Source organism: Loxodonta africana, chromosome 5, assembly GCF_030014295.1.
Source record: "Loxodonta africana isolate mLoxAfr1 chromosome 5, mLoxAfr1.hap2, whole genome shotgun sequence".
NCBI lineage: Eukaryota > Metazoa > Chordata > Mammalia > Proboscidea > Elephantidae > Loxodonta > Loxodonta africana.
This window is the reverse complement of record NC_087346.1, coordinates 118,442,516-118,457,141: the sequence shown is the minus strand read 5'-3', so window position 1 is coordinate 118,457,141 and position 14,626 is coordinate 118,442,516. Positions and strand designations below refer to the sequence as shown.

The 14,626-nt window shown below is 42.3% G+C and overlaps 1 protein-coding gene across 1 annotated transcript in view; it reads right to left on the bottom strand.

The window, feature by feature from the left end:
* UGDH (UDP-glucose 6-dehydrogenase) overlaps nt 1-8,083 on the bottom strand; it is a 54,178-nt gene extending 46,095 nt beyond the window's left edge. The window contains exon 1 of the mRNA XM_003411304.4: nt 7,796-8,083. The gene's annotated coding sequence lies outside the window, so the exon portion shown is untranslated. The remainder of the gene's footprint in view (nt 1-7,795) is intronic.
* Nucleotides 8,084-14,626: the final 6,543 nt, after the last annotated feature.

Here is a 14,626-nt window from a genome sequence, read left to right as displayed (position 1 = left end):
ACATCAAAAAACAAGGGACAAAATCAAAACATTATCTACACAACTAGCACAAATAGAAAGAGAACAGTAAAAAAAAAAAAAAAAAAAAAAAGCCCACAGCCACCAGAAGAAAGGAAATAATAAAGATCAGGGCAGAAATAAATGAAACAGAGGATAAAAAACAATAGAATCAACAAAACCAAAAGTTGGTTCTTTGAAAGGATCAACAAAATTGACAAACCACTAGCCAAATTTACAAAAGAAAAACAGAAGACACAAATAACCCAAATAAGAAATGAAATAGGGGACATTACAACAGACCAAACTAAAATAAAAAGGATCGTAACAGAGTATTATGAAAAACTATATTCCAACAAATTTGAAAACCTAAAGGAAATGAACAAATTTCTAGAAACACACTACCTACTCAAACTAACACAAAGTGATGCTGAAAATCTGAACAGACCCATAACAAGAAAAGAGATTGAAAAAGTAATAAAAAAATTAAAAAAAAAAAAAAAAACTCCCAACCAAAAAAAAAAAAAAAGCCCTGGCCCAGATGGCATCACTGTAGAATTCTACCAAACATTCAAAGAAGAGATTACACCAGTACTACTCAAACTATTTCAGAACACAGAAAAAGAAGTGATACTTCTGAATTCATTCTATGCAGCCAGCATAACCCTGATACCAAAACCAGGAAAAGACACCACAAGAAAATTACAGACCAATATCTCTCATGGATATAGATGCAAAAATTCTCAACAAAATTCTAGCCAAAATAATATCCCACGACCAAGCAGGATTCATACCAGGTATGCAAGGATGGTTCAGCATTAGAAAATCAATGTAATCCACCATATAAATAAAAGAATCATATGATCATCTCAGTCAACACAGAAAAGGCATTCAACAAAGTCCAACACCCATTCCTGATAAGAACTCTCAATAAAATAGATACAGAATGAAAATTCCTCAGTGTAATAAAGGGCATCTATATAAAACCAACAGCCAACATCATTCTTAATGGAGAGAGGCTGAAAACATTCCCCTTGAGAACAGGAACAAGACAAGGATGCCCTTTATCACCACTCCTATTTAACACTGTGCTGAAGTCCTAGCTAGAGGAATAAGGTAAGAAAAAGAAATAAAGCTGTCATGGATTGAATTGAGTCCCACAAAAATATCTGTCAACTTTGCTGGGCCACGATTCCCAGTATTGTGTGACTGTCTACCATTTTATGTGATTTTCCTATATGTTGTAAGTTCTATCACCATGATATAAAAAGATGGATTAGCAGCAATTATATTGATGAGATCTACAAGATTAGATAGTGTCTTAAGCCAATCTCTTTTGAGACACAAAAGAGTGAAGTCAGCAGAGATGGGGGGACCTCACCCCACCAAGAAAGCAGTGCCAGGAGCAGAGTGCGGCCTTTGGACCTGAGGTTCCTGCACTGAGATGCTCCCAGACCAAGGGAAGACTGACAACAACGACCTTCCTCGAGAGCCCACAGAGTGAGAAAGCCTTCCCCTGGAGCCTGCGCCCTGAGTTCGGACTTCTACCCTACGGGACTGTGAGAGAATAAACCTCTCTTTGTTAAAGCCATCCACTTCTGGTATTTTTGTTACATCAGCACTAGATGACTAAGACAAAAGGGCATCCAAATTGGTATGAAGAAGTAAAACTGTCCCTATTTGTGGATGATATGATGCTATACATAGAAAATCCAAATGACTCCAAGAGAAAACTACTGGAAGTGAAAGATTCAGCACAGTGACAGGATACACGATAAACATACAAAAATCAGTTGGATTCCTATACACCAATAAAGAGAACAATGAAAAGTTAATCAGGAAAATAAAATAAGCTAATCATTCCCTATTACTTAGGAAGCCATAAAAATGTGATATTCTTATTAAACTTTCAGGATTCCAAGGTTTACCTCAGCAAAAATACTAAGCCTGGCAAAAATTTACTTTTGGCAATCATCCATCTTTCTTCACCCAACTACTTGTCAAGTTTACCCTTTACCACTCTTCAGGCCTCAGGTGCCCTCCATATGAGGACAAAGTGAGACTGCAAAGGGAAGGAGAGAGGGAAGAGGACACTAGAATTGTTAAGTGGCTAAAGCTCAGGGGAATATTCCGTGGAAAGCCCCCAAGTGTGAGCTGTGAGCAGGCTTACTCAAGATGGGTCTACAGCATTCACTGCTGCTTCCTCCACCTCTACAGCAGAAAGTCTGGCATCTGGTTTTAGAAAAGCTGCTCCAGGCCTATTCCCTTCTTCTCCATCATGAAAAATTAATATTCTCAATTTAAGAACCCACTGTATGGTATGGGCACAGCAAAAAATTGGGCCATAGAGTTTCGGACACGCAAGTGTTTAACAATCTATTTGAGGAATTTACCCACTGCCTTTGAGTTGATTTCGACTCAGCAACTCTACAGGACCGAGTAGGACTGTCCCACAGGGTTTCCAAGAAGCAGCTGGTGGATTCGAACTGCTGACGTAACAGTCAAGCTCTTAACCACTGTGCCACCTGGGCTCCGTTTGGGAAATAAGTCGATAAAAAGCATTTACTAAACAGTCTGCTATGTAGCACTCAAATTGTTCTATGTACTGTGGATACAGAAATGAACAAGACAGATACAGTCCCTGCCCATAGTTTATATTCTAGTGGGGGTGGAAACAAACAGTGATTGCAGTTGTGATAAATCCATAAAAAAGAAATATGTGGCTGAGAGAGAGAAATAGACTGTGAGGAAAAGGGCTACTTTAGATACTCGTTAGAGAACTCTCTCAGGTGAATTTAAGCTGACTCAAAAGATGAAAAGGAGTTAGCCGCACCTGTATAAAATGGTTAAATAATACAAAGCAGAATAATCGATTAAATTGCAAAATGAGTGTCAAAGTCCAGAGGGAGTTAAAAAAAAAAAAAATAAGAAAGGTTCAAGGCAGCTGTAGGACATGAGCTTGGCCTAAAGAATAGATAGGATTTACAAAGAAAAGGTAAGTGGAGAGGGTATTCCAGATAAAGAATGGAAATAAACAAGGGCTCAGACACAGAAACGAGTCCAGGGAAGTGAGGCAATCTGCCTAGTCAGACTAAAAAAAAAAAAAGGGGGGGGTGGGTGGGTATTAAGGAGTATTGTTTCCTAGGGTGGAAGTGAATTGTAAGTAGATTCTGAATGTCCTTCTCAGGAAAGAATGACCGTATCAATTCTTGAGGTTATAATTTTTTTATTTTTAATTGTGCTTTAGGTGAAAGTTTACATTAAAAAATTTATACACTTTTTTTGTTGACATTGGTTGCAATCCCCACAATGTGACAGCATGCTCCTCCTCTCCACACCTGGTTCCCTGTGTCCATTCATCCAGTTCCTGTCGCTTCCTGCCTTCTCATTCTGCTTTAGGAGGACAGAAGCTGCTCATTTGGTCTCGTATATCTGATTGAACTAAGAAGCACGTTCCTCACATGTATTAAATTTTTGTTTTATAGGCCCGTTGAATCTTTGTCTGAAAGGTGGGCTTCAGGAATGGTTTCAGTTCCAGGTTAGCAGAGCATCCAGGGGCCATAGTTTCAGGGGTTGCCCATACTCTGTCAGACCATTAAATCTGGTCTTTTTACATGAATTTGTATTCTGTTCTACATTTTTCTCCTGTTCCACGACTCTCTGTTGTGTTCCCTTGTCAGGGTGGTCATTGGTGGCAGCCGGGTACCATCTAGTTCTTCTGGACTCAGGCTGGTGGAGTCTCTGGTTCATGTGGTCCTTTAGTTCTTTGGGCTAGTATTTTCCTCGTGTCTTTGGTTTTCTTCATTCTCCTTTGTCCTGGGTGGGATGGGACCAACAGATGTATCTTGAGGCTATAATTTAATAACTTAACTTAAAATTACTGAAAGTAATCATAATCAATTGTATTAACATCACCAAATCTAATAAATTCCATTGAAGGAAAAAAAAAAGTATGAACGGAGGGGATTATCAGCCTGGAGAGTGGACAGGGGGAACCAAAGACAAGTACCAAACCAAACCCACTGCTGTGAGATCAGTTCTGATTCATAGTAATCCTATAGGACACAGTAGAACTGCCCCATTTCCAAGACTGTAATCTTTACAGAAGCAGATTGCCACACCTTTCTCTCTCGAAGTGACTGGTGGGTTTAAACCACCAACTTTTTCGTTAGCAGCCGAGTGATTTAACCACTGTGCCACCAGGTCTCCTCAGACAAGAACAATACAATGTTTATTTCAGCAATGTCCAGAGGACAGTAACACATAATCAGGAGTCAGGAGTGTTCTAGTTAAAGAGCTGGGGCTGAAATATGCTTTTCCATGCTTGGATGGTATCTTAGTTATCTATTGCTGCTAAAAAAGAAATACCACAAATAGGTGGCTTTAACAGAAATTTTCTCACAGTTTAGGAGGCTAGAAGTCTGAATTCAGGATGCTCGCTCTAGGGGAAGGTTTTCTCTATTGACTACGGAGGGAGGTCCTTGTTTGTTTTGAGTTTCTGCACCTGGGCGATCTTCACGTGGGTTGGCATCTCTCTTCCCCCCTCTTTGCTTGCTTCTCTATGCCTAATCTGCTCTTCTTATATCTCAAAGGTTACTGGCTTAAAACACACCCTACATTGACACGGTCTCTTAACATATCAAAGAAAACCCACTCCCAAATGAGATTATAACCACAGATCTAGGGGTTAGGATTTTCAACACATATTCTGGGGGGCCACAATTCAGTCCATTACAGATGGCATATTCCCTGAAGATTCTCTGATTCTGCTCTGCCTTAGATAAATTCAGACTGCCAAGAACCGGATTTGATACACAAGTATTGTAGGCACAGAAAATTTCCCTACTGCAATAGTAAATTCCTGGATAGTGTAAACCTAAAGGCTGGAGGTTCAATTCCACCCAGAGGCACCTTGGAAGAAAGACCTGGTGATCTACTTCCAAAAAATCAGCTACTGAAAACCCTATGGAGTACAGTTCTACTCAGACACAAATGGAGTCACCATCAGTCAGAATGGATCGATGGCATTTTAGTGTATTAATCAATCTCTTATGACTTCAATTATCATAAATCAACATCTAAAGCCTGATTAACTCCGGGACCGTTAATCAGGCTTTAGATCAGATTCTGAATTGTGATGAACTTGAAGAACTATAACACTTTAAGACCCTGACTGGACAGCTAGCCAGCTTCCCTAATTTAAACCTACATATTAGAATACGTAAAAAGTGGAATCTCAAAGTGCCGTTGGATTAGAGCACCTTTCTGGGTTACTACTTAATCACATAACCAAGAGGTTATCAGGGCAGGTTTATGCCCTCATTCTCAACTAGGGTAGGCTTCACATTCATGTCATAAACCTGGACTGAATGTCTACTTGATGCAAACTCCTGGGCTCAAGGGGTTTATAGTGTAATAAGGTACTGCCAGTTCTTAGCAGCAGCTCTCACTGCTATATTGTCCGCACCTAGAGGGGCAGGCTCTAAAATATTAATTGAATGAATGAATAACTCTCCACAAGAGCCTCTCCTTTTGAGATGAAGACTGCTGTTGAGACAGCTGTTCATATGGCCACAGTATTTTTCCAGAGACTGGCCAAATCTTATCATTTTCTCTTTTCTTGAGGAAGAACTTAAGCATGTTTTCCCATAGTTACTTCTTATCTACCTTGACTCTGAGGCCTTATCTCAGCCTGCCTTACATACAGGATTTGGAGCAGACTACTGATGGCAGGCGGACCTGTATTACAGAACTGGAAGTATTTTAGGACTTCATTTTGGATATTCCTGTTTTGTTATTTCATATGAAATATGGCTTGTAGATGACAAAGAGAAACTTACTGAAGAAGCAGAATGTAAATCTGTGCAAGTCCAAATAAGCTGTCACTTGGAAGTTTCAATAAAATCTTCAATAAACTTTTAATATGGAACTTGATATTGTGTTGGTGATATACCCTGCGTGACACAGGTGTCTTCCAACCCTAGTTTCTATTTCTACTTTTATGAGCCATCTTATCCTTTACTGTGCTGTCAGAGAAACAGGACTGTTTGCTTACTGAATGGGTCATTTCGAAATGAGTTTTTACTTCTGTACTTTGGGAGAGTCACAACAAACCAACCCATTCTGAAACAGCTCTTCACCTAAAATTTAATAAATTCAGATCATTACTTCAATTTGAAGAAGTGACTAACAAATGACAAACGCCCTACTACAATTTAAGCAGAATATAATCCTTCTACCCTCACCTTCTTCAGTACACATGGCATTAACTACCCAGGAGCTAAAGCAATGGACATTATAGCTAGATATATCCACTCCACACATCATTAGTCGTTTCCAAAAATTAAATACTAACAGCTGCCTAATCCAAGAAAAATATTTAATCAGTGAGAAAGGCAGTGTTAACTTTATATATAAAAAGTATCATATAAAGCTGTGGAAAAAGCAAGAGGAAAGATGGAATATGCCTAAAAAAACCCAAAGCCGTTGCCATCGAGTTGATTCTGACTTATCATAGCAACCCTACAGGACAGAGTAGAACTGCCCTATAGGGTTTCCAAGGAGTGGCTTGTGGATTCGAACTGTTGACCTTTTGGTTAGCAGCCAAGCTCTTAACCATTATAAATTTTATGTTAGAGAAAGGAGTACAGCACTGGGAGAAGAAATGTGATCCTTTTAACCAAGATTGTCTACTATTTACCTTAAATTAGATGCTGGGAACCAACAAGCACATTTGAGAGCAGACAGTCTGCTCTTTCATTTCCAACATCCTCTGAAGAAACAGACCAGACTACTGTTCTCCATTTCATAGGGGATTTGAAGAAACTCAAAGGCTCACTGTGTCTTTGAGGTTAGCCAACGGACAGCATATGCAGAGGACAGCTACATCTCTGTATCACCCACGAATAGTTCGCTATCAGTGAAACCCTCATTCTACCCTAGAATTACCAACTCTAATTGTCTTCCTGTATCTATACAGGATATATAATTTTTCAAGGTCTCACACAGACATGGTCTCCTGAAGCACTCAAGAAACGCCTTCCCTGACATGAAATAGAGGGATTTTATGGTGTGGTGGCCAACAACGGATTCTGGGACAATCCGCACAGATGTCACGAAAGAATGTCTTAGGATTTCGCCCTCAAAGGGGCCTTCTGGCTTCATTTTCTCTTTGGTCTAAGAGGGGCGGCGAGAAATATAAGGAAAGCAGCAGCCCCCAGGTGAGCAGACTCGAAACACAAACAAAAGACTGTAACTCTGAGGCCAAAATGGGGTCCCCCTAACGAGGAGGGAAACCCCGGTGGCGCTGTGGTTAAGAGCTACGCTGTTAACCAAAAGGTCGGCAGTTCGAATACCACCAGGCGCTCCAGTCAACGGGGCTGTTCTACTCTGTCTTATAGGGTCACTAGGAGTTGGAATCGGCCCGACTGCAGTGGGTTTGGTTTCTCTGGTTTAACAAGCAGGTCCGCTTTCTTCAGTGGGTATTCAGCTTTCTGAGGCGGCGGGGAACTCTTATTTGTTTCAAGCCAGAAAGTGGAAAAAGCAGAAAGAGAAAGAGCTGGAAGACTCACGAGTCTGGAATAAAAAGCCCAGGTTATCCCATCCCCAGGGCAGCAGATCCCAAAGGAGATTCCCGCCCTGAGCCCAAAAGAGGAGATACGGGTCGGAGGTGAGACGATAAGGCCGGGACCCGCGCAGCGCGCGCACAGCAGCAAGCGCACACCCCCGCCGCTCCCTCCTCGGCCCGCCGAGACCGGGAGCATCCCGGCGGCGGGGCCGGCCCGGGGAAGGCGCTTACCACTTCCAGCCCCGAAAGCAGCGGGCGCTCCTTGCTCGGCTGCTCGGACAGCACCTCCCTTGTGGCCGCAGATTCTGCACCCGCGCTCTCCTCGGCTGGATTCCCTCTCACTGCACGCCCCCACCTCAGGCTGCCAAACGCCACACCCCGAGCCCCGGGCCGGAGCCCGTATTTAAAGGTTTCTGCTGGAGAAGGCGGAGGCTTCATGCCCCAGCAGCCAGGCCCTCCCGGACTCTGCCCTGAGCCGCCTCCCAGCACTCCACCCGCAGCCACGCACAGCTCGCGGCCCGGCCCCCGGTTCCTGCAGGGCCTGGGGGCGGGGCGTCGGGGCGAGAAGAGCGGCCGGGAGGGCAGGCCCCGCCCCGGGCCGAGGCTGGACGAATCCGCTGGAGCCAGCTCAGCGGCCCCGCCCCCTCCGCGAGCGACGCTTGGCGGGGCTGCGCGCTCGGCGGATTCCCTAGGCCGGGGGGCGGTGCACTAGGCGAGCATCGGGGCCCTGCTTGGCTGCAGGACAGTGGGGAGGGCGAGGCCTTGTTGTTCAGCCCCTTCCTGCCTAGCGGTCGGCGTGGAGACGGGGGCTGCGTGCGCGGCGGGTCTTCAAGGATTTCGGGCTGGGAAAGCACGGGGCGACTGCGGCCCGAGGCCACCGGAAGGCCCCGGCCCCCTTTCCGTTCTCCCCAGCGGTGGGTACGGCTCGCCTGGGCTTCCGACCCCACGGATTCCGCGAGTCAGTCCCGGCCGGCGGCTTGCCCCCCTCCCACGGCCTCTAGGACTCAGCGTGCGCCCCTCCTACCAGGCCCGGGCCCCAGATTTAGTCAGATCCGCCCCACCCGCCGCTTCTGGGAAGGAGACTCCTCACCGTCGGGAGGATGCTGAGTCCCATCGTGACTGGACCAGTTAGTGCCCCCCGCCCTGACCCCTGGGGGAAGAAGCAGTACACCCACGCCCTCCAGGCATGTTCCCCAGATACACTGCTAAGGCCAAATGCAGGATGTGGGATGTCTGTGCGATACATAGTAGAGAATATGCAACATGTAAGTGCCGTGTATAAGGCGCAGTAAAATCTGTAAGTAAATTAATATAGAATTTGCCCACTTATATGGAGGGCAGTTCTATTTCTCTTTCCCCACTCTGAGGTCATCTTAGAAGAAAAAAAGCCAGGCCCAGTCATGGCCTTTTGTTTCCCTTAATAAATTAAGAATGACATCAGATGATATAATCCGCACTTGAAGTTAAAGGTCATTTTTAAGTACGTCTTGAGGAAAGTGATTAAGAAGTTTATTAAAAAAAAATGCCCGATAGATGAGTTTTCTTGATTGGATCATGATGGCAGCTTTAAGAAAGTTGTTGAATGTTGACTGAACACAGTTTGCTGTGGGTTGTAGAACACATGATAGAATATGTAGGCTTTGCACGTTCTCTAAGGAACCCTGGTGGCACAGTGGTTACTAAAAGTACTTGGCTGCTAATGAAAGATTGGCAGTTTGAACTCACCAGCAGCTCAGTGGGAGAAATATGTGGCAGTTGGCTTCTGCATACAGATTTTAAGCAATTCAATTCATTCCCCTGACAAAGACTTATTTAATGTCTGTTACCTGTTAGACATTGTCCTAGAGCCCACAGATGCAAAATGGATTAAGATTCAATTCCTTCTTCCAAAACTCACAGGCCACTAGGAGAGAGATATAAAATAATTTTAATGTCATGTGACAAGTACCTCCACTGGTATCTTTTTGAACTTGCTGTATACATAAAGTCACTATCACAATTGACTTTGTAATAAAAACCATTTTTCTATTATTCCCTATGGTTTGAATTCAACATTTTTCTCACATTCTTTGTTACTAGTTTGATAGAATAATCATAATCTTAAAAACAGAATGTTGAGAATTAGGAATCAGGAACAAGATCTCAGAAATTAAATTACAGAATATCAGTGCTACAATAGACCTTTGAGGTGATCTAGGACAGCAGTTCTCAAAATGTAGACTGGGGGCCCCAGAGGATCCCTGAGACCCTTTCAGGGGATTCATGCAGTCAGATTTTTAATGATAGTACCAATATGTTCCTTGCCTTTTTCACTGTCGTTCACTGTCACAGTGTACAACAGAATTTTCCAGAGGCTATATAATGTAATGTGGTATCATAGCAGATTGAATACAGAAGCAGATGTAAGGATCCAGCTGTCTTCTTTTAAGCAAGGTGGTGTTGTTAGGGGCCATGAAGTCGGTTCCCACTCATAGCAACCCTGTGTACAATGGAACAAAACACTGCCCTGTCCTGCGCCCTCCTCATAATCCCTATGCTTGAGCCCATTGTTGCAGCCACTGTGTCAGTCCATCTCGCTGAGGGTCTTCCTCTCTTCTGACCTTCTACTTTACCAAGCATAATGTCCCAAAGTATGTGAGATGAAGTCTCGCCATACTTCTGAGGAACATTCTGGTTGTACTTCTTCCAAGACAGTTTTGTTCATTCTTTTGGCAGCCTGTGGTATATTCAATATGCTTCACCAACACCATAATTCAAAGGCATCAATTCTTCTTCAGTTTTCTTTATTCATTGTCCAGCTTTTGCACGCATATGAGGTGATTGAAAATACCATGGCTTGAGTCAGGCACACTTTAGTCCTCAAAGTGCTGTCTTTGCTTTTTAACACTTTAAAAAGGTCTTTTGCAGCAGATTTGCTCAATGCAATACATTGTTTGACTTCTTGACTGCTGCTTCCATGGACATTGATTGTGGATCCTAGTAAAATGAAATCTTGGACAACTTCAAAATTTTCTCTGTTTATCATGATGTTGCTTATTGGTCCAATTGTGAGGATTTTTGTTTCCTTTATTGAGGTGTAATCCAACTGAAGGCTGTGATGTTTGATCTTCATCAGTAAGTGCTTCAGCTTTCAGCAAGCGAAGTTGTGTCATCTTCATATTGAGGGTGGATAATAAGTCCAATCATGATGTCATGTTCTTCTTCATATTGTTCAGCTTCTCAGATTATTTCCTCAGCATACAGATTGAATAAGTATGGTAAAAGAATATAACCCTGACACACATATTTCCTGATTTTGAACCATACAATACCCCCAGTTGGAACAACTGCCTCTTGGTCTATGTACAGGTTCCACATGAGCACAATTAAGAGTTCTGGAATTTCTATTCTTCGAAATGTTATCCGTAATTTGTTACGATCCACAGAGTCGAATGCCTTTGCGTAGTCAATAAAACACAGGTACACATCCTTCTGGTATTCTCTTTTCAGCCAGGATTCATCTGATATCAGCAATGATACTCCTCATTCCACGTCTTCTGAAGTCGGCTTGAATTTTTGACAGTTCCCTGTTGACGTAGTGCTCCAAATGTTTTTGAATTACCTTCAGCAAAATTTTACTTGCATGTGATATTAATGATATTGTTCAAAAGTTTCTGCGTTCTGTTGGATCAGCCACAGAGTGGCTAGTGGGCTCAAACCACTGACCTTTGTTAGCAATGGAGTGCTTAACCACTGTACCACCAGGGCTCCTTAAGACTACAAGTGTAAAAAAATAGTTCAGTATAAAATCTGATACAGTTAAATTTTATTCATGTGAATTTTATCCAGTGTCTCTTGAAAAATTTAATAGGCCTGGAAAATATCCAAGTTACTTTTGAAAAATAATTAACGTTGCAAATTTATATGACATTTTCTGTTTGGAATTCAGAACACCCCAGCATAGGTCAACATGTTCTGTTTCTAATTCTGAACTTCAGCCTTAACAAAAATATGTGTAAGATGGGGACAGATCTGAGGTAAATTGTTTATTTTTTTTAATATGGATTTTTATATAACTATTACATTTTTTAAAAAGAAAAAAAAATTTTTTAAGTGAAAGTTTCAAATCAAGTCAGTCTCTCATATAAAAATTTATATACACCTTGCCATATACTCCTAGTTGCTCTCCCTCTAACAAGACAGCATACTCCTTACCTCCACTCTGTATTTTCGTGTCCATTCGGCCAGCTTCTGAACCCCTCTGCCCTCTCATTTCCCCATCAGACAGGAGATGCCCACATAGTCTCATGTGTCTACTTGATCCAAGAAGCTCACTCTTCACCAGTATCATTTTCTGTCCCATAGTCTAGTCCAATCCCAGTCTGAAGAGTTGGCTTTGGGAATGGTTCCTGTCTTGGGCTAGCAGAAGGTCTGGGGACCATGACCTCCAGGGTCCTTCTAGTCTCAGTCAGACCATTAAGTCCGGTCTTCTTATGAGAATTTGAGGCCTGCATCCCACGGCTCTCCTGCTCCCTCAGGGGTTGATTAATTATTTTTGAGGACTTCCCCAAAACTAGTGTTCAATATATCCCTTTGTTTGGCACTCAGGAGGATTTTTACACCTGGGAGTTGGATTATAGTAAGGTTTTGTTTGGGTGAAAAGGTAAACCTTTCTTTCGTAAAATGGAAAAAGGAATGTTGTTCTCAGGCAGATCAGTTTTAGGATGGGGTACCTGTGGAGGCTGAGGAGCTAAAAATTGATTCCTTTAAAAATATCTGTGTGACCATGCCCAAAAACTAACTCAAAATGGACGAAAGACCTAAATATAAAATCTAAAACAATAAAGATCATGGAAGAAAAAATAGGGACAAAGCTAGGAGCCTTAATAAAAAAAAAAAAAAAAAACAACATTACTAATGATGCACAAACACCAGAAAGAAACTAGATAACTGGGAGCTCCTAAAAATCAAACACCTATGCTTATCCCAAGACTTCGCCAAAAGAGTAAAAAGATTACCTACGGACTGGGAAGAAGTTTTTAGCTATGACATTTCTGATCAGCGTCTGATCTGTAAAATCTATATGATACTGCAAAAACTCAACAACAAAAAGTCAGCCCAGTAAAAAGTGGGTAAAGAATATGAACAGGCAGTTCACTAAAGAAGACATTCAGGTAGCTGACAGGTATATGAGGAAATGCTCACTATCATTAGCCATTAGAGAAATGCAAATCAAAACTACAAGAAAATTCCATATCACTCCAACAAGGCTGGCATTAATACAAAAAACACAAAATAATAAATGTTGGAGAGGTTGTGGAGAGACTGGAACACTTACACACTGCTGGTGGGAATGTAAAATGGTACAACCACGTTGGAAATCAATTTCATGCTTCCTTAAAAAGCTAGAAATAGAACTGCCATATGATCCAGCAATCCCAGTTCTTGGCATATATCCTAGAGAAATAAGAGCCTTTACACAAACAGATATATGCACACCCATGTTCATTACAGCACTGTTTACAATAGCAAAAACATGGAAGCAACCAAGGTGCCCATCAATAGATGAATGGATAAATAAATTATGGTATATTCACAAAATGGAATACTACACATCGATAAAGAACAATGATGAATCCATGAAACATTTCATAACATGGAGGAATCTGGAAGGCATTATGCTGAGTGAAATTAGTTGCAAGAGGACAATATTGTTTGAGACCACTATTATAAGAACTTGAGAAATAGTTTAAACAGAGAAGAAAATATTCTTTGATGGTTATGAGAGTGAGGAGGGAGAGAGGGAGAGGGGTTTTCACTGATTAGATAGTAGATAAGAACTATTTTAGGCAAAGGGAAAGATAACACATAATACAGGCGAGGTCAGCACAACTGGACTAAACCAAAAGCAAAGAAGTTTCCTGAATAAACTGAGTGCTTCGAAGGCCAGCATAGCAGGGGCAGGGGTTTGGGGACCACGGTTTCAGGGGATGTCTAAGTCAATTGACATAATAAAATCTATTAAGAACACATTCTACATCCCACTTTGGAGAGTGGCGCCTGGGGTCTTAAACACTAACAAGCAGCCATCTACGATGCATCAATTGGTCTCAGCCTACCTGGAACAAAGGCGAATGAAGAACACCAAAGAGAAGGTACCTATCAGCCCAAGAGACAGAAAGGGTAACATAAACCAGAGACTACATCAGCCTGAGATCAGAAGAACTAGATGGTGGCCCGCTATAGCTGATGACTGCCGTGACAGGGAACACAACGGAGAACCCCTGGGGGAGCAGGAGAGCAGTGGGATGCAGACCTCAAATTCTCACAAAAATACCAGGCTTAATGGTCTGACTGAAACTAAAAGGACCCCTGAGATTATGGTCCCTAGACATTCTGTTAGCCCAAGACAGGAACCCATCCCAAAGCCAACTCTTGAGACAGGGATTGGACTGGACTATGAGATAGAAAATGATACTGGTGAGGAGTCAGCTTCTTGGATCAAGTAGACACATGAGACTGTGTGGGCAGCTCCTGTCTGGAGGGAAGATGAGAAGGCAGAGGGGGTCAGAAGCTGGCTGAATGAACACGAAAATAGAGGGTGGAGAGGAGTGTGCTGTCTCATTAAGGGGAGAGCAACTAGGAGTATATAGCAAGGTGTATATAAGTTTTTGTATGAGAGAATGACTTGATTTGTAAACTTTCACTTAAAGTACAATAACAATTAAAAAAAAAATCTGTGAGGTAAAACTGATCTTTACTGTCAGAAGTCAGGATAGTGTCACCCTTACCAAGTTCACTGGTGGATCCTTTTTGTTAATTTTTTAATCCCCATATGATCTGACTTCTCAGCAGAATTTGACACCGTTGAGCTCTCCCTGCTGGGGATATGGTTTCTTCTCTAGGCTACCAAGATGTTACATGGTTTTCCTCCTCTCATTGACTGCCCCTCAGTCTTCTTTGATGGCTCCTCTTCCTCAACCAGAGCTCTAAATATCACAGCCTCCATTTCCTATCCTGGGAGTTCTTCTCTGTCCTTACTCTCTCCCTAAGTGATTTCATCCAGTTCTAAAGCTTCAAATA